Source organism: Mustela nivalis (assembly GCF_964662115.1).
Source record: "Mustela nivalis genome assembly, contig: HAP1_SCAFFOLD_292, whole genome shotgun sequence".
In the NCBI taxonomy this organism is placed as follows: domain Eukaryota; kingdom Metazoa; phylum Chordata; class Mammalia; order Carnivora; family Mustelidae; genus Mustela; species Mustela nivalis.
Window position 1 is genome coordinate 892,455 of NW_028136349.1, and position 23,826 is coordinate 916,280.

At 43.8% G+C, this 23,826-nt stretch overlaps 1 protein-coding gene across 5 annotated transcripts in view; it reads right to left on the reverse strand.

Moving 5' to 3' along the window:
• LOC309857056 (conserved oligomeric Golgi complex subunit 2-like) overlaps positions 1–23,826 on the reverse strand; it is a gene marked incomplete at its 5' end in the record, with an annotated part of 269,912 nt that overhangs the window by 217,525 nt on the left and 28,561 nt on the right. The window contains 4 exons of one of the 5 annotated variants that reach the window (XR_014307457.1): positions 16,996–17,134; positions 19,113–19,240; positions 20,873–21,052; positions 21,858–21,966. The exons of 3 other annotated variants lie outside the window; for them this stretch is intronic. Of the gene's footprint in view, positions 1–16,995; positions 17,135–19,112; positions 19,241–20,737; positions 21,053–21,857; positions 21,967–23,826 lie in introns of those variants that run through there. One more of the 5 variants, XR_014307458.1, reaches the window with a different exon arrangement.

Consider the following 23,826-nt stretch of genomic DNA (forward strand, 5'->3'; position numbering starts at 1 on the left):
TCGGCTCAGGTCATGATCTTAGGGTCCTGGGATCGAGTCCCACATCGGGCTCTCTGCTCAGCAGGGAGCCTGCTTCCCTTCCTCTCTCTGTGATCTCTTCCCTTCCTCTCTCCTACTGTGATCTCCCTCTCTCAAATAAATAAATAAAATCTTAAAAAAAAAAAAAACTTAATGTGAAAGCTTCCAGCATCGTTGCTTTTCTCACCAATCACCTTCAGCTGCCAGGGGCAGATGTAGGGTGGACAGAGGGTTGGGTTTTTACCAAGGTGCGGTTGTATCAGGTATGTATGATGTATGATGGAGGTGAGAGTATGGGACAGGGATTATAGTTATGGGAGCGGACTCTGTGCCAGCTGCGGAGGCCTGTGAGAATTTGGGGGAAGGGTCAAGAACCACAGAAAATGAAATAGGGGGACGCCTGTGTGACTCAGTTGGTTAAGCAGCTGCCTTCGGCTCAGGCCATGATCCCAGCGTCCTGGGATCAAGTCCCACATCGGGCTCCTTGCTCGGCAGGGAGCCTGCTTCTCCCTCTGTCTCTGCCTGCCACTCTGTCTGCCTGTGCTCACTCTCGCTCCCTCTCTCTCTCTGACAAATGAATAAAATCTTAAAAAAAAATTCTCTTCAAAAAAAGAAAATCAAATAGGTAAATGGCTTCTTCTGAGTGACTTATATAATTAATACTTCTTGAAATAATTTAGTGCAGCCAGACCCCTGCAAAGCAGCACAAACAAGTCTGATGAGTGCTTCAATCTACCACTTCTTCCCAGGGCTTCAATCAATTGCTTTCAACAAGTGAACCTTGAGATATTTAGAGCAAAGGAAAAACAATAAATATTGGAAGTTTGCATTTTTTTTAAGATTTTATTTATTTATTTGACAGAGACACAATGAGATAGGGAATACAAGCAGGGCGAGTGGGAGAGGGAGAAGCAGGTTTTTCCTCTGAGAAGGGAGCCCGACACGGGGCTGGATTCTCAGGCCCCTGGGATCATGACCTGAGCTGAAGGGCCGATGCTTAGCAATTGAGCTACCCAGGCTCCCCTGGAAGTTAGCATTTTACATTCTTGGAAAATGGGATTTTGTATATTTATGTCCTTTTTCTGTCCCCTTGTGGATATTTTCCCTCTTGAAACACACCCAACCCCTGCTCCACAGTTGTCCAGTAAAATAAAGGGATCTGAGTGCCATCCCCAAAGTTCACTTGCGTTTAAAGGAGAAACAATCCTGGGAAGCTGTTTTACACAAAAAGAGTAGATTGCTCAGTTGTAGAAACTCAGGTATTATAAGAAAAATGGAGAGATATTCCTTACTAGAAGGGGGACCTGCTCAGCGTTTCTAAATTCACATTGGTAGATTGTTGAACTGTTGTAGGCTGAGTGTTAAAATCACATTTTTCCCTCCGTTTTCTTACAGAGACAATGATGGTTCATCCAAGATTGTCTGTGAAAGGATAGGCACCTGCAAAACCACACATTTGACTTGAGCCATCACCCAAGTAGAATGTAATCCGCTCTCAGATCATAGGAAAAAAAAGAGAGAGAGAATCCCAAGAAGAAACACTCACGTCAGGAGTTTCATCAAATTTATTGCACGTCTCACCATTTATCTTCATTTGCGGTAATTTTTTAAATAAACACTAATGTCAAATTGCCCTGTGTTACAACGAGCAACTCAGGTATCAGAAAACCACGAGTCTCCAATGTTTGTTCTAATTACTAAAGCAGAAGAGCGGACAGAGTTTAGAAAATTTTCAACAAGGCTTAAACAAGAGAGATTTTCCACTTTTTTCTAATCAGGTCAACATAGATACCACTTTCCCTACAACCTTGTAGGCAGTTGGTATTTTTCAGAGATATCATTTGGTTCTTTATAGAAGGCTTAAAGTTGGAGGTCCATAAAAACGATAATCAACTTTTATGTGTGCCTTCTATAGGCCATGAACTGTGCTAAATGAACAGTATCTAATTTAATCCTCCTAATAAGCCCTGTGAAGTCAATACTACTGACTATTCTCACTCCAAGGGGGGGGGGCAAAGCAGATGCTTCGAGAGTTGAACTCAGTTTTCCAAGTTCATACAGCTCGTATATGATGGAATCAGGACTTGAGCTCAGTCTAATGCCAGGTTGGACTTTCAGTGGCAGCTACTATAGATTTTTGACCGTCACCTGCTTCCCTCCCTCACCCCCGCCCCCATCTCATTCCCATTTAGGGATAATCAGCCATACCTAAATGACAGTGGCCAGGCAGGAAGGGTGGCTACTGGGTTTAATTATTTATATCCAGAGGGAAGAGTCGCCTCGCCCCATACATTCTGCTTCAGCTCTTGCCCTGCCAGGGGAGTAGCCATCCTTCAAACCATCAGTGTTAATTGCTGGTGAGGGATAAATTAGGCGGCAGGGGTCACACACAGTTTACTAGTCATGCATATTTCTTTCAGAACACCTAAGTACCATTCCCTTGGAGATGAGAAGAAATGATGGGAGGGATGTTAAAAGGCACTCCCAGAAATATTTCTGGACCAGTCATGATAACTAGCCCTTATGATACTCTTGGAGTCATTTTACTGGTTCTTGAAATGAGTGCACTTGCCCTAGGATGGCTTGGCCCCTCCCAGTAATCAGAAGCTCCCAGGATGGGTCAAAGATTACTTTATTTGCTATAATTCTGCAAGTTGAATGTATCTCTCAGCCATTTCCTGTGAATGCTATTATGGGGCAGGCAGAGGGGGATGACTATGGGACAGAAACATATCAGGTGAGAGGAATCCTATGCTTTTGTATGAAGGAGAAGCCCATTCTCCTTGGTGATGGGAGTTTCCCTTCTGCTCTGACTCCTGCCCTGCTGGGATCAGTGGGGAGCCTCTTCCTTTGGGCGACAGGTCTCTTTCTTTCTAAATCCTCTTTTTTTGGGCCAAAAAGCAAGACTACCCTTCTTTTCATCTTTCAGCTTTTTCATCCTGGCCAACGACACTCAAACACCCTCGCCCCCAATTTGGGCTGCTAGACTATGCCAAGAGGCCACATACTGGGTATATTACCTCAGGCCCAGTGTTTGGACTTCACTGAACCTTAATTGTAACATCTGAGAAGGGTTGGGGAGGCGGATGTTGTGAGGATTCATTAAGACAATGTTAAATTTTTATCACGGAGTCAAGGAAGATCTCTTGTTAGGAATGTGTTCAATCTTACCAGGATAGAGGGCAAAATAGCATTTTACATATATTTTTTTAATAAAGTATTTCTTTTTTAGAAATTATTTATTTGACAGAGAGACAGAGCAGGAATACAAGCAGGGGGAGTGGGAGAGGGAGAAGAAGGCTTCCTGCTGAGCAGGGAGCCCAATGTGGGCCTCCATCCCAAGACCCTAAGATCATGATCTGAGTGGAAAAAAGACGCTTTAAGGACTGAGCCACCCAGGTTCCCTGCAAAAAGGCATTTTTTAAAAAATTTTATTTATTAATTTGACAGACAGAGATCACAAGTAGGCAGAGAAGCAGGCAGAGAGAGAGGGAGAAGCAGGCTCCCCGCTGAGCAGGGAGGCCGATGCGGGGCTCCATCCCAGGACCCTGGGATCATGACCTGAGCCGAAGGCAGAGGCTTTAACCCACTGAGACACCCAGGCATCCCGGAAAACAGCCTTTTAAACAATATTTTTATTTTTATTTTATACATATATATGTAAACATAGAATTGAATGTATACATATAAATATAATTTGTAAACACTTTTGATATACATTTATGTTTATCCTAGGATGCAACACTGCCCTCCTGAGCAGCGCAAGAGGGTGGGTTTTTACAGAGAATCACCAAATAGCTTGACCCAACTGAAGGGCCAGCCTTGCGCTGCTGTTTAAGAGAAAGCCTTGAGTTGGGAAAGGTTTGACAAATACTGAGAAAAACCAGTCAATTAATATGTTAAAAACACTACCCAACCACAGTATGAACCATTTAGACATATGGCTTTAATTTTGACTTTAGTCTCCAAAGCCTAGGGGTCCCTGGGGAAAGGGGGCAGAGGGAGAAACAGGACCAGCTTCTCTGTGGGCCAGGTTCCTGGGGTTGCTCCCAGCCCTGCCCCCAGAGGGAATGCCCCCACCCAGGGCTTTGCTCCCAGAAGGGCCCCTCCCCCAGAAAGCCCCTTCCCAAAGGGCCCTGCCCTTTGGCCACACCTTCAGAGGTCCCATTATCCACCCCCAACCCGCTCACACCCCCCTAACCGCCAAGCACCGCCCTCAGAAGGGTTCTAAGGTGAAGTCTGTGTGCTTCTCTCTCACTGTCTAGGAATTACTCAGTTTTATTTTTTACTTTGTGTTTTTTGAGCGAAGTGGGTGGTGTAAGGACCTATTTTATATTTTTATATTTTAGCCAGAGGCTTCCATTGAGGTTACACAATAACCTTGTTGTTTAACCCTTAAGCTGTCCCTGCTCCCCTTCTCCCAGGGGACTTACTTAAAAACAAGTCCCGGAAATCAACCTCAGGTAACAAAGCCCAAATACAAGGGTGGGTCAGGCCAGGTAAGATATCTGATCAGTGGAGGGTTGCATACTGTCTCCCTAGCTACCAAGGAGTATGGGTCCCGCCCTTTGTGAGTCTTTTGGGCGCCAATCCTAACCAAGGTGATAGGCTAGGTCAAATATCTACTAAAAGGTAAGTGGTCACCTAGCATCACTGTGCAGCTTTCTCTGTGTGTTACAATTTCATTGGCCACCTGTGCATGACCAGGCCCAACCACATGGCCTATGTCCTTAAAAGCTAGTCCGTAAAGGAGAGAGGGGTTGACTTCTCTGTAAGAAAAGCGGCCCTGGCTGGTCAGTTTGATTCTTGATGCTTGGTGCGAAATAAAGCTTTGTTTGACCTTCGCTTTGTATCAGTCTCGCTCTTTTAATCATGGACCCATTATTGGGGCATAACAGGTGGGACAGTGGAGCACGTACATGGCAGAGGGGACAGCCCAGTGTGGGTATCCACCATTCCTTGCCTCCTCATTTGCATGTACTGCTCGCCCTGCCCGGTGAGCACAGCATGGAAATGGACACCTCGTGAGTGGTGGTCAAGGAGACTCGCCCACCACGTGACGTCTATGACCGAGTCAACCGGAGCTCGCCTTCCCTACAGACCAGAGCTTGCTCTGAGCACCGGCAGGAGGTGGTGGCCTCTTGTGAGCAGCCCAGAACCCTGTCTTGTCCTTTCTCACTCATGTCAACTCCCTGTGTTAGCCAAGCCTTGGAAGTGGTGACTTAGGAGGGAAGGGAAAGAAAGGCAGCCCCCGGCTCCTGATCCTGTCAAGTTCCTTACTCATCAGGAAGCTGAGGGAGGCAGGGTCAGTGGAACATGTGTGAGTCCCCAGGTGAGGTAAAGATGGCAGAGCTGGTCTTGTTCAGGATTTCCACAGTTCTGATAAGAAGAGGGCACGTGGGTGTGCCCCAGCTGTGGAATCCCTGCGTGAATTATCTAACACTGACATTGCACCCTGTGAAGATGAATGGCAAGAATCATGCCCATAATCACATTTTAAAATTTTTATTTGCTTGGAATGACATTAAATGCAAATAGAAAACAGCAGCCATGCCCCTTCAGAAGACAGACCATGGAGGAAATGAGCTTTCTATTTTAGTACCTTTAACAAACACTTCCTCCCTGTTTTTGCCCAAAGGGCCCTATATCTTCATTTTGCATGGGGCTTGTAAATTATGTAGCCAGCCCTGGGGACAGCTGTGCAGTGTCTCAATGACCCAGTGCAGGGAATGGCAGGAGCCTCCCTCCTTGATACAGTAGTATTACACAAGCCCCTGAAGCTGAAACAGAACTTCAGGATAAAGTCTGGGGGGGAGGTCCTCAAATTTCTGAGTCATGGGCTGTCGTAAACAAAATATCAACAGCCGGGTGGCTTAGGCAACATGCAATTTATTTTCTCATGGTTCTGGGTGCTGGAAGTCTAAGATCAAGGTGGCAGTAGGGTTTGATTCTTCAAACGTCTCTCCTTGGCTTACAGATAGCTGTGTTCTCCACTCTGTCTTCAAACGATTGTCCTTCAGTCTGTACTGTCTGTGTCCTAATCTCTTCTTCATGTAAGCACATCACTCCTGTTGGCTTGATGCCCACCCCCAGTGAGCTCGTTTTCCCTTTATCACCTCTTTAAAAATCCTGTCTCTGAATACTGCCACATTCTGAGATGCTGGGTCTTAGGACGTCAATGTAGGAATCTGGGGGCATCCAACTAAGCCCATAACAATAGTCAAAACTGGATCCGAAACTGAAATTTAGACACATTTTAAAATGCTAAAAGTGTATATATATATATATAATTTTTGTGGTAGGCCTGAGATGGTTGGTAGGCTGAGATGTATTTGTAACCTTTGAGGGAAACATCCTTTGGAATGATCAAAGAGAGCTTCTATGTAATTCCATACATCCACAATTAAACCCCAGAGCTTTCTAATTTGGAATTTGGCTATTTTGTGCTTGGTGGCAACCAAAACCAGCCTAGGGCTTTTCTTTTGTTTTGACAGAAAAGTAGGAGGCAGAGGACTTGAGCATTTAGACATCTTGCTGCTCTTTGGTTTAATCATACTCTACTGAGTTGCCCGAAACTAATTAAGCTCTTTGCTCTGTAGAGGAGAGATGATGTTCATTACATGTCATTGGCCACATTGTTCCTTTTTTTAATTGTTGTTAACATTTGTGTTATTTTTCAGTATAAGAGGCAAGCTTTAACTTAGTTTGAGCTGATGTAACAAGAGCACCATAAACTAGGTGCTTTAAAGACATACTTATTTCTCTCAGTTCTGGAAGCTGGGAAGTCTATGATCAAGACCCTGGAAGATTCCGTGTCTGTTCAAGTGCCCAGTTCCTGTGTCACAGATGACCATCTTCTCCCTATAACCTCCAAGGTGCAGGAGGCAAGGGATCTCTGTGGGGTCTCTCTTATGGAGACACTAATCTCGCCCATGAGGACTCCACCCTCATGACCTAAACATCTCCCAAGGACCCCATCTCCTAGTTATGTCCCTTTGGACATTGAGTTTTCAACTTATGAATCCTGGAGGGATACACTGTGTACAGTGAGCTTCGTCAAACATCTTTTACGTTCAAGGCACTGTTTTTTGGCAAAATTAATCATTTCCTACACATCCTTTGAAGCAAGAGTATTTCTGCACTTTGCCTTCCTTTAGAACCTTTCTCTAGAGAGGATCCTAAAAAGTTCAGAAAAGACACAGAAGAAACCTGCTGGTTAGCTCGTTTTTCACAGTAGAGCAGAATTCATTTTGAAGTAGGTTAATCTTAGAAATCCAGGCAAAGACACTTCGCTTGAAAATCATCTCAAATGATCAGTTTTGTTAGTATGAGTAATAGTAACTATAAGATCAATAGAACAACTTTTTGTTCTACTGTGGGCCTACTGTGTGCTGGGTACCTCGGAGCATCTGAGTCGAACCATCTCGTGATCCTTTCAACAGCCCACTGAGGGTCACACTGTCTTCTCCTCCACGTTATGGATGAGCCTTAAGTCTGGGCCAGAAATGACACAACTTTCCCAAAGCCATATTGCTACTGAGGGGCCAGCTGGGATCTACGCCCACTCTGGTGCCAGAGCCTGTGATTGCAAACGTGGGCTGCACTAGCTGTTCAGAACAAAGGACTGTTCATGGAGGTGACACAGCTAACCCGTGAGACCCACCACCCTTTTCCCTAAGGTCATCCCGGTACAGCCTGCAGTGATGGCCCGAGTTAAGCATTTGAACTTGGTGCTGCAGAGGGCGTGTTTTAGGGACAAGATTGGTGTTAAGGGGGTCTAATGAAGCCCAGAGGGAATGGAAGGAAACAGGACTTGGGGAAATATCTGGGTCCCTGGAGCAGTGATCTCCTTTTATTACTGTGCACCTCTCTTTCACAAAAATAAATAAATACGTAAATACATACATACATACATACATACATACAAAAATATTTGCGTACATACCACCAATTTAAGCAAATTTTTGATAAATTATAGACTCTACTACTCTAAATTATTATGCACATTATAAATGACATGCAAAAGCTAAACAGTTAAGTGGATGACATGAAATATGAATAAAACCTATAATATTTTCTTCCAGCCCCTTACTGGACTATTTCTCAAACTCCCTTTGGAGAAGACTTTTTAAAGATTTGTTTATTTATTTATTGAGAGAGAGAGAGACAGCATGTGTGTGCACATGTGAGTAGGGGGGTGGGGCAAAGGGAAAAGGAGAGAAGCAGACTCCCTATTGAGCACAGAGGCCTCACTAGGGCTCAATCCCATGACCCTGAGATCATGACTTGAGCCGAAATTTTGAGTCAGACATTTAATCAACTGAGACACCCAGGTGCCCTGGAGAAGACTTTTTAAGAAAGAGATAGGACACTTGGAATTATAGCAATAATTCCTAGAATTAAGCTTTAAAAGTGGGAAGATAGAAATGTTTTTTTTAAATTATTTAAAAGATTTTCTTTTTTTATTCATAAGAGATGGGAGGCAGAGGCAGAAGCAGGCTTCCCGCAGAGCAGGAAGTCTAGAGTGGGACTTGATCCCAGGACCTGGGATCATGACCCTAGCTGGATATAGACGCTGGTGATACTGATAAACCAAACTTTAGGGAAAAATACTGAACTTTACTGGGAAGATGAAGCAGAACAACAGCATATGGCAGCAACATGAGTTTTAGATAGCTGTTGGTCACCCAGAAGGCTTAAGGTGGAGAGAAAAACAAAAGGCTGTAGTGACCCAAAATTGTCCGAGTTGTGTAATTTGACCCAGGAACTTCCGGTGACATATAGATTTGTTTATTTATTTTGCAGACAGCGCCATGTGGGGAAAGAGCGAGGGGGAATGAGAATTCCATACAAACGTGTGAGTGGCTCTTCTCCCATCTCCAGGGGGGAAGGAAGAAATTGGGTTTACTCCAGTAAGCATGGTGATGAGTTGGTGAGGTAGGTTGACTAGATGTCTGGACACCTGAAAAAGCCAGCTAAGGCTGGCTTCCTGGCCATCTTGTCAGTGTCTTATTGAAAGCTTGTCATGTGCAAGACTTTCTTTTAACAGGTTGCCAGGTGAATCAGACTACCGGCCGCCATGTGTCATTGCTCAGGTGGTCCATGACACAATGTCCTGCAACTAAGGGGATGCACTTAGCATTACAGACATCGTTCTGTCTTTGTTATTTTGAAATTTAGAAAATATCTTATTAATTTGTTCACTCCAAAGAGGCAATTTATTGCTTACTATGACAGTCTTTTGGTAGAGGACACAAAACTGCTTTCTTTGTTATGAAAATCAATGTGTTACACCAATTTTCTGAAAGATGGAAGTAAAGTGCCTCCTTCCAGCTGGGTCAAGACATAAGTGTACCCTATGTATTGGTTTTTCAATAGAGTCCATTTACAGAATGTACATGTCTCTCAATACAGAAGACATTTGCTCACATTTATGTGTAGAACATTCCCGAACCTGGTCCAGGTTGTGGATGAAACCGTCACTCTGACTGGCAAGGCATAACGAAGAAGAGTTTTCCTGTAAACAATATGGGGTCATGGAAGGAATCAGCACTGCAATTCGTGGCTGATTCCAAAAGCTCTAAGAGGTGGTAGATGCACAGGCAAAGAGGTGACTTTTGCAGAGGAAGCAGGCTGGGGAGAGATAGCAAAACAGAAGTTTGAGAGGGCGCTAAAATCTCCTCCTGTGGGATTATTGGCCATTGAGCTTGAGAAAGGCTATGGGGAAAACTTGAAAGAGCATCAGATCAAACCCTTGGCCACTGGAGATTGAAACTGACATGAGCAGCACTATCTCTATTCTTGACCCAAGGCCACAGGATGACAAGCTTTGCTTTTTCAATGTGGTCTCATGTCTCTATAATGCCCTATAAAGAAATTAATACAAATAAATGCTGAGAGTGTAAAATGTAAGCAGAGCTCCCCTTGGCCATTTCCTAAGCTTTGTCCACTCCGAAGTGAGTATCACTTTGGTGAGTGCATTGCAGGAAATGGCCTTAATGATCAATGGCAGACCTCCACTCCAGAGTGACATAAAAAGCAATCTGCACCTCCTTCCTGATTTGTCTGTAATGAAACTTGCTTTCCTCAGGTCCCAGCATTCGAGGCAGATAAATATGTTCCCTTTCGTTGGCTCTTACTCATACTTCAGCAAGATTTCCCATGTGCTTTCCTTGGCTGGCAGGGAAATTGGACCACAATTTATGGGATCTTAGGGGACAGGCACGTAGAATTCCAGTGGGATCCCGGAACAGAACCTAATTGGAGATTAGAGATGGTCTAATGTAAGTTCACACTGTCTATTGAAAATGTATAGACTCATTATGGTCAAGAAGGCTGGAAGATAAGTAGATTTTGGGAAAGATGCAGGTAAATTCAGGGAGGTGGCAAATTACCCCAGAGAAAGTAGAATGGCTAAAGAGTATGGCCCAAACTTTTTAAAAAGATTTTATTCACTTATTTGACACACAGAGAGCCAGAAAGCACAAGTGGGGGGAATGGCAGAGGGAGAAGGAGAAGCAGGCTCGCCGCTGAGCAAGGAGGCAAATGTTTGGGACTCGATGCCAGGACCCTGGGATCATGACCTGAGCTGAAGGCAGACACTTAACCGACTGAGCCACCCAGGCACCCTCTGGCTCCAACTTCCAAAGATGGTGTATGAGCTACCTTTGGTGGGAAGAAATGAAGATCAGCAACTGTCCTTGATTCTGCTTCTCAAGAAGGCATTGTGATGTGGTGCCCAGGACTTTGGAGACAGACACACGCTTGGTGCCCTCTGGCTCTGCCGCAAAAGCAACACCTTCCAGAGGGCAGCTGCAGGCACCGGGTGGGTGGCGTCACACAGGTCAGACCCGGGAGGCACTCAGCCACGTACCCATTCCACCTGCTAGGTTTGGAAGAGCGCTATCAAAGTCCCTGCTGCCGAAGGACCATCCAGAGTGACATGTCCCATGGGGCACGCCGGCATTCATTTACCCCTTCAGGTTATTGGCAGCAAGGCTGGAAATTTTTTAAATTGCCTGGGAAAATGATAGCAAACGTCTCCAAAAAGGAGTTTCAAAACGCAGACTTCATACTATGTTTTGAGTACATTTCATTCATTTGGCAGGTACTGACAGGGTGCTTAAGTGCCAGGTGCTGCTGCATTAGAAACGGACTTGAGAAGTTAACAGGAGGGGGCTCCAACCCTCAACCAGCACAAAGTCGATCAATGGATGCATGTGACAGACAGAGCACTGTGACGGGGAGTACTAGGTGCTCTCATAAGAAGGGTGTGCTAGGAGCTAAGGGAACACTCGGGGGGAGCCAGCACCAACACTCGGGGAGAGCTGTGGGAAATATGATGGATGCAGATGGCTCCAGGGGAAACCAGAGAACTGCTCAGTACCCTGCTTCTTAACAGCTCCAAGTGCCCGCTGCTTCAGAGTGGGGGCTGGGCGAGCAGGGAGCTGGGGTGGGCGCAGGGATGCCTGATTTCCAACCTGCAGCCCCTGCACTGTTTCACCTGTACCTTTAGGAGTACAATGACATAGGATTTCACCAACGGAGGATCTACCCCTGCATCCTGGTACTGGAAAAGCACGTGAGGGCTGCGGAGCTGAAAGCAAGAGTTGGTAGTTCCAGTAATGTGTGCAGGGTTTTAAAAAACTATATATGGGAAAATATCCAGTCTTATTTGCATGTGTTTGTATCATGCACAATTTTTAACTGCAATCCTCCTTTTACCTTCTTCCCTGTTGTTAAGACTCTCCTCTCCTCACCGCTGCCTTCATCCCTATAGTACCTGTTGACAGCCTGGTGCTCATCCATGAGCTCATTCGCCTCTATCCACGCACGCATGGGGCTCTGTCACTGTTTAACAAATATGGGCTTATTTTATCTACCTCTTGATCTAGTGCTTCCCAGTTAATAATCCCTCCTGCATAACGTCCTTCTGTTTTTACCTTCATTTTTATAAAGAATGGCCTCTCACCTTTTATCAGGTGCCTTTATTTTTTTTATCAAATGCATTTATTGCTATGGTCTTAAGAGTTTTTTCACAGTTAATTTAGTGATGAGGTAAATCTTATTGATTTTCTGGTCTTGAGCTCCCTTTATTTTCCTGGAATGAATCCAAGTTGGTCTCAGGATATAGTCCTTTGATAGATGCCTGACTTCTGTTATTTGCTAACATTAGTTCAGTTTCTGTTAACTAATCTGTCCTAAGCCAGATTTGTTAATAGCTTCCCCGTTCCTCCCTCTCAGGTTTGGGTATTAAAATTGTGCTCAGCTTCATCAAGTGAATTGACTTATTATTGTTTAATTGCCTGTTGCCATTTAACAGTAGAATGACAGTTATCCAGCTGCAAACTCGTCTGATCTTGGAACTCATTTTCTGAATTTTCCATTCTTGAATCATTTGGATGATTTTGTTTTCCTAGGAAATCATCGTTTCTTCTAGGTTATCAAATTGATTAGTATAAAGTGCCTTGCAGTTTAGTGATTCTTTTATATTATGCATTTGCTTTTATATCTCTGTTCCCAACCCTTATCTGTTTTGCAACTCTCTCTCTCTCTCTGTCCCCTCCTCCCTGAAACCCCCCTTTCCCCATCCCCCTTCCCTCTCTCCCCACCTCCTCCCACACCCCATCTTCCCCCTCTCTTATCCTTAATAGGGCATGTGAAGTTTTTTTTTAATTTCATTAGTCTTTCATAAAAACAACTTTGAGTTTATTTGCCCCTCACATTTTTTATTAGTTTAAAAATTTATCTTTATTATAACTACTTCCTTTCTTTTGATTGAGCTGCCCTTTTCTGATGGGTTTAACTGAGTAGTTTCTTTTATTCAAGAAAATGTTTGAAATTGAAGATATTTGACACTAAAGTCTCCTTAGAGTATAACTTCTGGTGTCTTCTGTAAGTTTTGGTATGAAATAGTCTCCTTTTCATTGATTTCAAGATTTTCTTCAGTTGTCTTATGATTTCTTCTTTGACTGAAGACTGTATTTCTTAACTTGTGTGTAGTTTCAATTTTTTGTTACCAGGTTATCTAATTCTGATTCTACTGGATTGTGATCAAAGAACTGTTCTTTAAATCTTTAATTTGGAAGGCTTGTAAAGGTTTCCTTTGTTGCCTAGTATGCAATTAATCTTTACAAATATGGCTTTCCTTATGTGTAAGAAAGAAATGTTTTCCGAGGGAAATAAGGATGTCTATTTTCTTTTTTTTTTAAAGATTTTATTTATTTACTTGACAGACAGAGATCACAAGTAGGCAGAGAGGCAGGCAGAGAGTGAGAGAGAAGAGGAAGCAGGCTCCCCGCGGAGCAGAGAGCCTGATGTGGGGCTCAATCCTAGGACCCTGGGATCATGACCTGAGCCGAAGGCAGAGGCTTTAACCCACTGAGCCACCCAGGCGCCCCAGGATGTCTATTTTCTGTGTGTCCTTGTTTTTCCCTCCTTCTAGTAGATACTACCATTTGAAAAGCTAAAATTTTACCTTGTTATTGCATTTTTAGAGTCTTTAGGTATTATGTTGTTAGATGTATACCTGCTTATACCTTTTACATCTTCTTTCCAAACTCTGCCTTTAAAAATGTTCCTCTTCATCTTAGTACCTATAGCTTTAGACCCAACTTGTCTGCGATGAATTTTGCCATTCCGGCTTTCTCTTTTGCATGTTATCTCCTCACCTGATACATTCTCAATCCCTTTTGCATTTTAAGTATGTTTCTTGAACAGCGTGGATCTGTAACCCCCTGATAGGTGCTTTAATAGAAAAAGTCCGTCTGTACACATTTAAATTAATGATAAACAGTCGTGATTTTATTCCTTCCATCTTATTTTGTTTGTTTTTATTTCCCCAATTTTTGATGTTTTTAATCAAGTTCATTCTTTTTCTACTTGATAAATATAGAAGTTCTTTGCATTTTTCGATGACAGCTTAATTGAGTTATAATTCACAGGCCATACCATTCACCATCTAATGTGGACAATTTAATGGCTTTCACTATAGTTAACTATACTATACTGAACTACCTACACATTTTCATCATCCTCAAAAGAAAACTTTAGCCATCACCACCAGTCTTAGGCAACTGCTAATCTACTTTCGGTCTCTGTAGATTTAGCTATTCTGGAAATTCCATATAAATCAAATTATGCAATATGTGGTCTTCTGTGACTGACTTCTCTCAATCAGCAGAATGTTTTCAAGGCTCCTCTGTGTCGTGGCACATATCAAAATTCTATTCTTTTCAAGGCTGAATAATATTCCACTGGCTGGATGGATCACATTTTAGTTATCTCTTCATCAGTTGATGAACATCTGGGTTGTTCTCACCTTTTCGCTATTACGAATAAACCCTAAACCTTCATGCACAAGTTTTTGTGTGGGCATAGTTTTTTTCTTGGCTCTATACACAGGAGTGGTATTGGTGTGTCATATGGCAACTCTGTGTTCTGCATTTTGAGGAGCTACTAAACCATTTCTAATGTGGCTGCGCTATTTTCCAAGCCCACCAGCAATTTACAGGTTCCAGCTCTTCACATCCTTCCAACACCTGCTTTTGGGTTTTTTGATAGTAGCCATCCACGAGGGTGGGAGGTGGTATCTCACCATGGTTTTGATTTGCATTTCCCGAATGATTAGTGATGTTGAGCATATTTTCACGTGCTTATTGTCCCATATATTTTATATATACCTTATATGTAGCTTTAAATATATATATTTCATATTTTATTTATATTTCAATTCATATTTAAGAATGTTAATATATTTACATAAATATGTTTATATAAATATATGATAATGTAAAATATATTTATATATACATTTATATATTAATGTATACATTTGAATATTGGAGAAATGTATATTCAAGTTCTTTGCTCATTTTTTTAAAAAGATTTTATTTATTTATTTGAGAGAGATTTATTGAGAGAGATCACAAGCAGGCAGAGATGCAGGCAGAGAGAAAGAAGCAGGCTCCCTGCTGAGCAGAGAGCCTGATACGGGGATCCATCCCAGGACTCCGAGTTCATGACCTGAGCCGAAGGCAGCAGCTTAACCCGCTGAGCCACCCAGGCGCCCCTCTTTGCTCATTTCTTAACTTGGTTGTCTTTTTATTTGAGTTGTAAGAATTCTTCACACAGTCTGAAGGCATGTTTCTTATATATGACCTGCAAATATTTTCTCCCATTTAGTGGCTTGTCTTTTGACTTTGTCAATGGGGTCCTTGGAAGCACAAAACTGGGATATTTTGGTTGAGTCCCATTTATTTGTTTATTATTTTTTTTAAGTAGCTTGACTTTGGTGTTTGGCTGAGGAGCCGTTGTTAGATTCAAGACCACTAACATTTACCTTTGTGTTTTCTTCTGAAAACTTTATCATTTTACTTTATTTTTATTTTTTAAAAGATTTTATTTATTTGAGAAAGAGACAATGAGAGAGAGCATGAGCGAGGAGAAGGTCAGAGGGAGAAGCAGACTCCCTGTGGAGCTTGGAGCCTGATGCAGGACTCGATCCGGGAACTCCGGGATCATGACCTGAGCAGAAGGCAGCCGTCCAACCAACTGAGCTACCCAGGCATCCCGAACTTTATCATTTTAATGCTTACATTTATGTCTTTGATGCATTTTGGGTTATTTTCTCTGTATGGTGTGAGGCAGGACTCCTGTTTCATTATTTGCATGTGGCTGCTTGGGAGTAAAATACTGTTCTTACCCCCATTGAATTGTTTGGCACCCTTGTCAAACATTAGTTGACTGTAATTTATTTTCCTTTTTTTTTTCCCATTGAGGAATTTCACGTGCCATGTATATTATATTTCTAGGAAAAAGGAATCCCAGGATTTTTCCTCCTGCCTGGATTCTTCCTTCTTCATGGTGCATGATGCCAGAAGAATTTTTCCATGCAGTGAAACCAAACTGAGGGGATGGAAATATTCTGCCACTTTTCTAGATCTTTCAGTTATACAAGTCTAGGGCTGGTCATGCCACACTTGTTTAACTTGCCCGTGAGGTTCACAGCAGTTTTCCCAGCACTGTGGTCATCAATAATTTCAAATTTGCCAATGTACTCATGCTTCCTCATCACAGTGAGGAAACGGGACGATGACTTTGGTGCAGGGCCTCCTAAGAACCTGGCCTTCGCCTCCCCTTTCAGCAGTGTTAATGTTTTTGAGGGCCTTCATATTTTATTAAAAATTTTAGGTGTCCGAATTCAAAAGGTTAACAATATGGTACAATAATAATAATAATAATAATATCATCTAATAATAATATAATAATAATTTCTTCTGCATAGTCACTGCTGTACACTAGTAAAATGAGATGTTTCTTTTCTTTCCTTTTTAAAGATTTTATTTATTTTATTTATTTGACAGACAGAGATCACAAGTAGGCAGAGAGGCAGGCAGAGAGCAGGAGGGAAGTGGGCTCCCCGCTGAGCAAAGAGCCCGACGTGGGGCTCGATCCCAGCCAAAGGCAGAAGCTTAACCCACCCAGGCGCCCCAAGATGTTTATTTTCATTTGGGATTATGGAGGGGCAAGGTGTTTTTGGCTCTCCTGCTGAAGGAGGGACTCAGTCAGTATTGTCTCCACCTTTTTCCCTAATAGTAGCTCTGGAAGATGAAGATGTCCCTCCATCTCCCAGACATGAGGGTTTGACCAGGACATGGGATGGTATAAACTCATTGACATAGTCTCATGAACTAAGCCCTGGTTTATTGGTCACAGTCGTTCTCCAAGTATTTTCAGGAATAAACTTCAGGTGTTGCCCTTACTCTAATTTTTCTTTCTGAGACTTCAGACTGCAATCCCTACTTCCTGCAGTCACTTGAGGAGAAACGAGGCATGTGGCAATGCAACAGTGTGTTTTTCTTTCAAGATGATAGAATCACTCTTGATTTCTGTACACATCTTGGATTTTCATATACGAACATGGATTTTGGTGTCTACCCTGAGGAGGTGATAGTACGGTGTGAGGCACACTTGTATTCTCATGACATGTCACCTGGGTTACACAAAACTTTCTGGGCCCGGCAGAAAGGCAGAAACCCGGGTGAATTCCTCATTGTTCCAGCAGGCTGTCAGCCCTCAAAGGCCTTCTGGATGTGTTTGTGCATCGCAGTGTCTGCTGTGTAAGATACAGAAAGAGCACAGTAGTTCAAGAGGAAAATATTTAGGAACACATTTTCCAGGAGGAACCAGGATTCAGTTTGGGTGACTCTTGACCATTTTTCATCTTCTGATGACTGAAAGTGGTAGTTAGTCTACAGTCATGGTTTTAACATGCATTTCGAATGTAATGTTAGTTTCCATCAACATAAAACTATAAGAACTGTCTTCCTTAAGGGCATTCGTGTAAGGCCCGTTATTTTCCAGCTTGATTAATGGAAACAAAATTTTTCTGTAATGCTTTCTTCCTACTCTGTATTAGTTTTCAGGACTGGATTGAAAGTGATTTATTGTGGATAGGGTTATACCTGGTCGTGGAATTTTTTTTTGTTCCTGGGTTTTTAAAGGTGGCAGAGTTGACTTTCTGATTTTAATTCATCTTCACTAGATGAAGAATTCACAAATAGGACTTTTTCTTGAAATAACCATAGCCTGGGGGCGCTTGGGTGGCTCAGTTCATGATCTCAGGGTCCTGGGATCGAGTCCCACATTGGGCTCCCTGCTCAGTGAGGAGCCTGCTTCACTCTTTGCCTCCCCCTCTGCTTATGCTTTCTCTAATAAGTAAATAAATAAATAACCTAAAAAAAAAGAAGTTGTATTTGACTGGAGCTTCATGTGGAGTGACAGATCAACAGAAAGACAAAGGGATATGAGACAGGAAGCAATGAAGGAAAACACAGAGGCGCACAGTATAGACAGATGTTCCTCAGCTTATGACGGCCTCGGCTTCTAATAAACCCATTGTTCAGCTGGAAATCTCTTTAGTTGAAAATGCATGGAAAACACCTAAGCGACTGAACATCAGAGCTTAGCCCCGCCTAACTTAAATGTGTTGAGAAACTTACAGTATTGCACAATTGGGCAAAATCCTCTAACACAAAGCCTATTTCACAATAAAATGTCTGGTATCTCTTGTAACTTACTGAACAGTGCACTGAAAGCCAGAACAGGACGGTTCAAGTGTGTTGGTTGCTGACCCTCGTGATCACGTGGTTTGCCTGGGGGCTGTGCTCGCTGCCCCTGCCAAGCATTAAAAAAGAGGACCCTACTGTAGATCGCCAGCCTGGGAAAAGATCCAAACTAAATGCATATCACTTCTGCACTATTATAAAAAGTCAAAAAACCATAAACTGAACCAAGGTGAAGTCAGGGATCTTCTGTACCAGGTGTGTTAGGGAAGGTCAAGCACTCCTGTCTGGCCAGGAACCATAGTGGTATGGGGTAAAGTTCCACAGTAAAAAGTTCTACAGCGGAGAACCACTAGGACTCAAGCACCAAGGGTTACAGGTTGCGCAGGAAGACTGGATGCTCCCCTGTGGGCGATGAGAAGCCACAAGCGACTCAGGAAGGCTGCAGAGCTCTGGCAGGTGGGACAGCTGAGGGCTGCAATGAAGAGGGACAGGTGGAGCTGGGAGACCAGGTGGGGAGAGCCTGCTACCCTCGAACAAAAGGCGACAAAGGTCTGGACTGAGATGACGGAGATGGTGGAAGGTAATGGGATATTCATAAAGCAGAACTGGAAATCCATGGAAATGAAATAAGAGAGGGAGGGAAAACCGAACATGACTTTAATTGCCATCAGTATAAAATGTGTTGAATTAAAATGAATTGGTATTTCTAGACCAATGATGACATCACAATAATGGAAGGAAACCAATTCTGATTTTGAACCTGGTTAAGGAGAAAGTATAGACAAGAGAAAAGCAGAGGCTCTGGAGTCACACAAATGTCACAGTTGAGATTCGTCCCCACTCTTCATTCCCTTCCCTGTAAACCCAGGCAAGCGACACCTGCCTCACAGCACTGGTAACAAATAGGGAAGAGCACACATTCCCACGTTCCCGGGTCCGACAGGACACCAGGGATCAGCGGCACATGAGGAGGTGACAGGTGGTCACTAAACTGAGCTCAGGTGCATACACAGCAGTTTACATCACCTTGAGATGGCTCCTCCTGTGACCTCTCGAAGAAAGCGGCAGTGGTGAGGAACGAACTCCAGGAGCTTATTAGCATACATGATCTTCAGGCCGTCCGGATGAGACTCAACGATCTGCTCTACAATCACCTAGCAGAAGGAAGAGCGTTTTATTTTTATTTATTTGTTTGTTTGTTTGTTTGTGTTTTTGTTTGTTTTTAAAGCACCTAAAAGAGAATATGAACTATACACTACAGAGAAAAGAATCGAGTAAACCTTACAAATGCACTTCGTCCTTCCTCCTCCCCACTCAGTATGCTTTCTAAACAGGAGGTAAGTAACAACGGCATGAAAATCTAGGTCCCGGGATTTGGGAATACTGCTCCAACCCTGGGGGACACAGAGGCTGAGGGACAGAGACTGGCCTGAAGCTAAAACATCACACACACTCATCTGCTTCCCTTCTGAGCTTAAAAGCGAAATACTGTATCTGCAGACAACAGCTCTGTACCATCTTCACCCTGGCCTTATCCTCTACCGTCTCCAGAACAGGGAAAGGGCTGAGATGGAAAGTGATGGAAGAAAACACATCGTATTTTGCTTTAGTATTTTATTTTTTTTTGGTGAGGCTGAGTTGCAGGAGGTGAATGACAATCATACAATCTTAAATACTTAACGACACGGAAACGTAAAGTACTTCCCTAATTTAGCATATTAGATTCAGTTCAATGAAAAGGGCATAAATTAAACAACTAAAATATTTTCATTTAGTGACAAAGAATAATGTGATCTTTTTCACCCCCACAGAGAGAGCTATGAACTATAATAGGATACATACAAAGAACTGACAGATCATTTACTTTTAGTAGTCTTAATGAAGCTGAGAAGATTACTGAAATTAATCCTTCAATTTCACTTCTATCACTGGGATACTGTCTCGTTTTAAAACTCGAAGCCTTTCATCCTGAAGTCATGGTGGGTAGCTTTATACTTACTGGACAGAAAGAGCACTCGCACTGGCAGGTGACTGGAAGAAAGCCCTCAAACGCTGAGACTGGCTTCATGACTTCTGTCAGCCTGAACTAGATGAAACCAACGCTCTCTAAGTTGGAAGCTGCTTATTGCTGGCGGTCTCACATGGTGCAGCCCATACTCCGGCCGCTCAGAGGCAGGACAAACTGACTTCCTGTATTTAACTGTATCCTTATAGGTCAAGAACACTGGGTAACCAAGTTCCGGACTTAAGGTACTACCCCGCTAACTCGCCCTTCAAAGCCCTTTATCTTTGAATATTCCCTCCCTCCCACCTTCCTAGCCTGGCAAACTCCCCCATGGTCTTCAAGACTTAAGCCACATCAATTCTGCGAAGACGCCTCCCCTCACAGACTTTCCCTGCACACAGAGCTGTCTTCCAGCTCCTCCAGTGGGCACGGGCACCTTGGTGGGGTCACGCTTTTCGGCAACTTCATTAACGTATAACTTATGGAAATAGAAATTGACCTAAAAATGTTCTGATCCGTACCTTCTTCCTAGGCAAGTCCCTCACCCCTACTAAATTAAGATGATCCCTGAGTTATGGCATCACTGGAAGAGAAAAGAGCGCATGCCTGATTCCTGCCATGCTGATGGGCTCCAAGCGGGACCAACCTTTTCTTACATCCAGAAGAGCAGGAACTAAGAGCATCTTCAAGGAAGAGCCCTGAGCTCTCTCGCACCCAGTCAAGAAACGAAGCCAGATTAGATGCTCTGTGTTTGTGGAATGAGGTGCATGGGGGCACAAACCTCATCCATGTACGGTTTCACCAGTACTTGACCAACTAACGCCTCTGCATCCCGTGTCTTGTCAAATGTAGCTTAAGTCCAGAGGCAGTGCCGTATGATGTCCACATTGGAAGTCTGAAGCCCTTCTAGCAACAGGCCTCCCAGGGACTGCTGCAGCATGGCTGTAATGTGGGCTATACACTGCAAGAACAGAGAGACCAGGAAAGAAGGTCCAGGCACAACAGTTTCTAAAAGCTCAAATATATGTGTATAATTTATATACATATGTGTTATATATATAAATCGAGCCTCTAATTCTACCAGAATATATGTAAGATTAAAATCCCAACATTTCCTAGAGAATAACAATGAATCTCTTCTCCCCATGATTGCTTTCTTTCTTTTTTAAAGGTTTTTATTTATTTATTTGTCGAGAGAGAGCACAAGCACATAAGGAGGCATAGGCAGAAAGAGAAGCAGGCTTCCTGCCAAGCAAGGAGCCCAAGGTGGGACTCGATCACAGGACCCTGGGATGATGTCCTAAGCCAGAGGCAGTGGCTTAACTGACCGAGCCACTGAGGCGTCCCCTCCGTATGATTTCTTTGAAAGTAAGTCGGCTTCATCAAAGTGAAGTTTAGACAATTACGGAACGACAAAAAGTTATTTGCCTCTTAAGCTACGGAGTAAATCTGACAAACGTGCATTTAAACCCAGTCAAGGTCTTTGGATAAATGAACTCTGACTATATCATATGATGTGTCAAGTTACATGAAATTCAGAATTAATTTTACTTGCATAGTTTGGAGACTACGCTTGTGTCTTTACACAAAATCTATCTAGTGTGACATAATGGAAGAAGGGTCCAAAGCAGGAGATACTGAAAAAAAAATTCAAAGCTAGCTTCTAAATCCTGTAAAGTAGCAATTATCAGGGGCAATGCTAGGTCAAAGCAAAATCATCCAGGAAATTCGCAAACAGCAAATTGAAAATCGAAACCAACATTTACTGGTCTTACTTTGTCCAGAAGAGGCATGCCTTTGCTCTGAACAGCATGAAAATGTAACTGGTTAAATTCTGTGGCAATTCTCTCCAAAATCTCTCTAGTCCAGAGAGGGCTAGTAGAGACAATTAGAGAAGTGTAATTCCCAAAGTTAAAACCTGCCACCCCCACTGCCCCCCATGCCTTACAGCGCTCAGGCACTTGCACCTGCACGCCATCATTTTCAGGACAAACTGTCTGTGCAGCAGGCCCCAGGTGCGAGGGGTGAGGAGCGGGGAGATCATAGAAACCACCGACACAGCCTGGCCGGGGCCACAGGGACCAGGCAAGGGGATGGAACTATTTTAGGTCAGTGTGGGTACAACTGCATGTTTCCACCACGTTCCTCTGGCTCTCCCATTCGTGCCCTTCTTCTCCCTTCTTCTCCCATTCTCTAACCCCCTCCTCTCTCTTGCCCTGTCCTACCGTTCATACGCGAATCCCCCTCTTCTCTGCCTGCCTCATTCTCCCTCCCAAGTACCTCCCCAGTACCAACTACTGCTGTCTCCTCAATCAGCTAAAACTGACCGCCTAGCAGCAACCTGGGAAATCGCTCAGAGCAGCGGACTCCAAGTTTACATTTACCCAATGGCAGAAAGAGCAAGCTCGGTGCTCTGGGAGCTGGTGAGAAATCACTCACAGTGCATCTGCCATCAAGTGGACTGGATACACTTCCCTCTTGCCCCCCACATTAGAAAGCGTCAACCCCATTCAAAAGGAAGCCGAACAGTGAAAAACAAAACAAAACAAAACAAAGGCCCCAAAGCCCCTGCTGGGCTCTATGAGGCATCCCACATCTGAGGATGGGCAGTCAGGTAGTGAGGAAACACACTGTAAGGAAACCCAAAAATGTCTGGAGACCTGCCACGGTGTGCCCCGTCCCAGAGCATCAGAACTGGTGTGGAGGGAAGGCAGGCGCTGGGCACGACCAATGCAGAAGCCTAATCCCAACCTCTAGTGACTGATCCCATGCGCATTTCCTATTTATCCTTATCTAGGCATTTCTGGGCCTAGCAGAGCATGAAGGATTTACCGTGCGCTGACGCTGCTCTGGCTTTCCTGACTCCAGAGCTCAGAGCTGCTCTTCTGGAGAAAAAAGTCCTCCAAGGTAATTCTGAGCAAGAAAGCACACAATGTCTGTTTATCAAGGACAGTGCTGCAAAGGGACAGGATTGTAGACACAGAGCTCACTGAGGTGTTTTTATCCGAGGAGCATAGCAGCAACAGCAAAGACGGGAAGAACACTGGAGGGCCAGCTCCCCAGGGGCTGAACGTGGACTTGGCTGGAGGGGCTGCAGGTGCTGCCAAGGGCCGCAGCAAAGCAGAGCCGCTGGAGACACACGGGCTGCAGAAGGGCCGCGTACAGACTGTCTGCTAAGTGTGGACAAACCGGGGCAGAAGCACGAGTGCAACGGGCTAGAGACACAAGCACAGTGGAGGCTGACCACTTAGTTGAATGCCTTGATGTGAAGGTCCTAGAGACCTAGAGACCTAGGACCAGAGAATCGCTTCCTTTGGGATGTGTCCGTTCTTAATCTCCATCATGAGACATGTGGAGCATATGGTCTCTCAACTTTCTTCCAAATCTAAAACCTTAATTCCTAAAATTTAGAAACCTAACTCCCCCTGCAGGGGGAGGGACTGTTCGCCTCACACAGCAGAGCACGCAGGGCACGCAGGGCACCAGGCGACCTTGACGCAGGCAGCCCAGCTGGTATGTGCAGAACCAGCCCGGGCTACTCCCACTGCACCACTGTGTGTCTCACGGTGCTGACAGGACCTAACTACTCATTTTCTGAGTCACTCATCTACCCTGGAGAATTGAAAATTCACACCAGGAAGGGAACAAGACAATCACAGTATAACAAAGAGAGCCATCATCTTTTTCCTATTTCATAAGCTTTTTCTTTCCTGTTTGTAAATTTCAACTGGATGT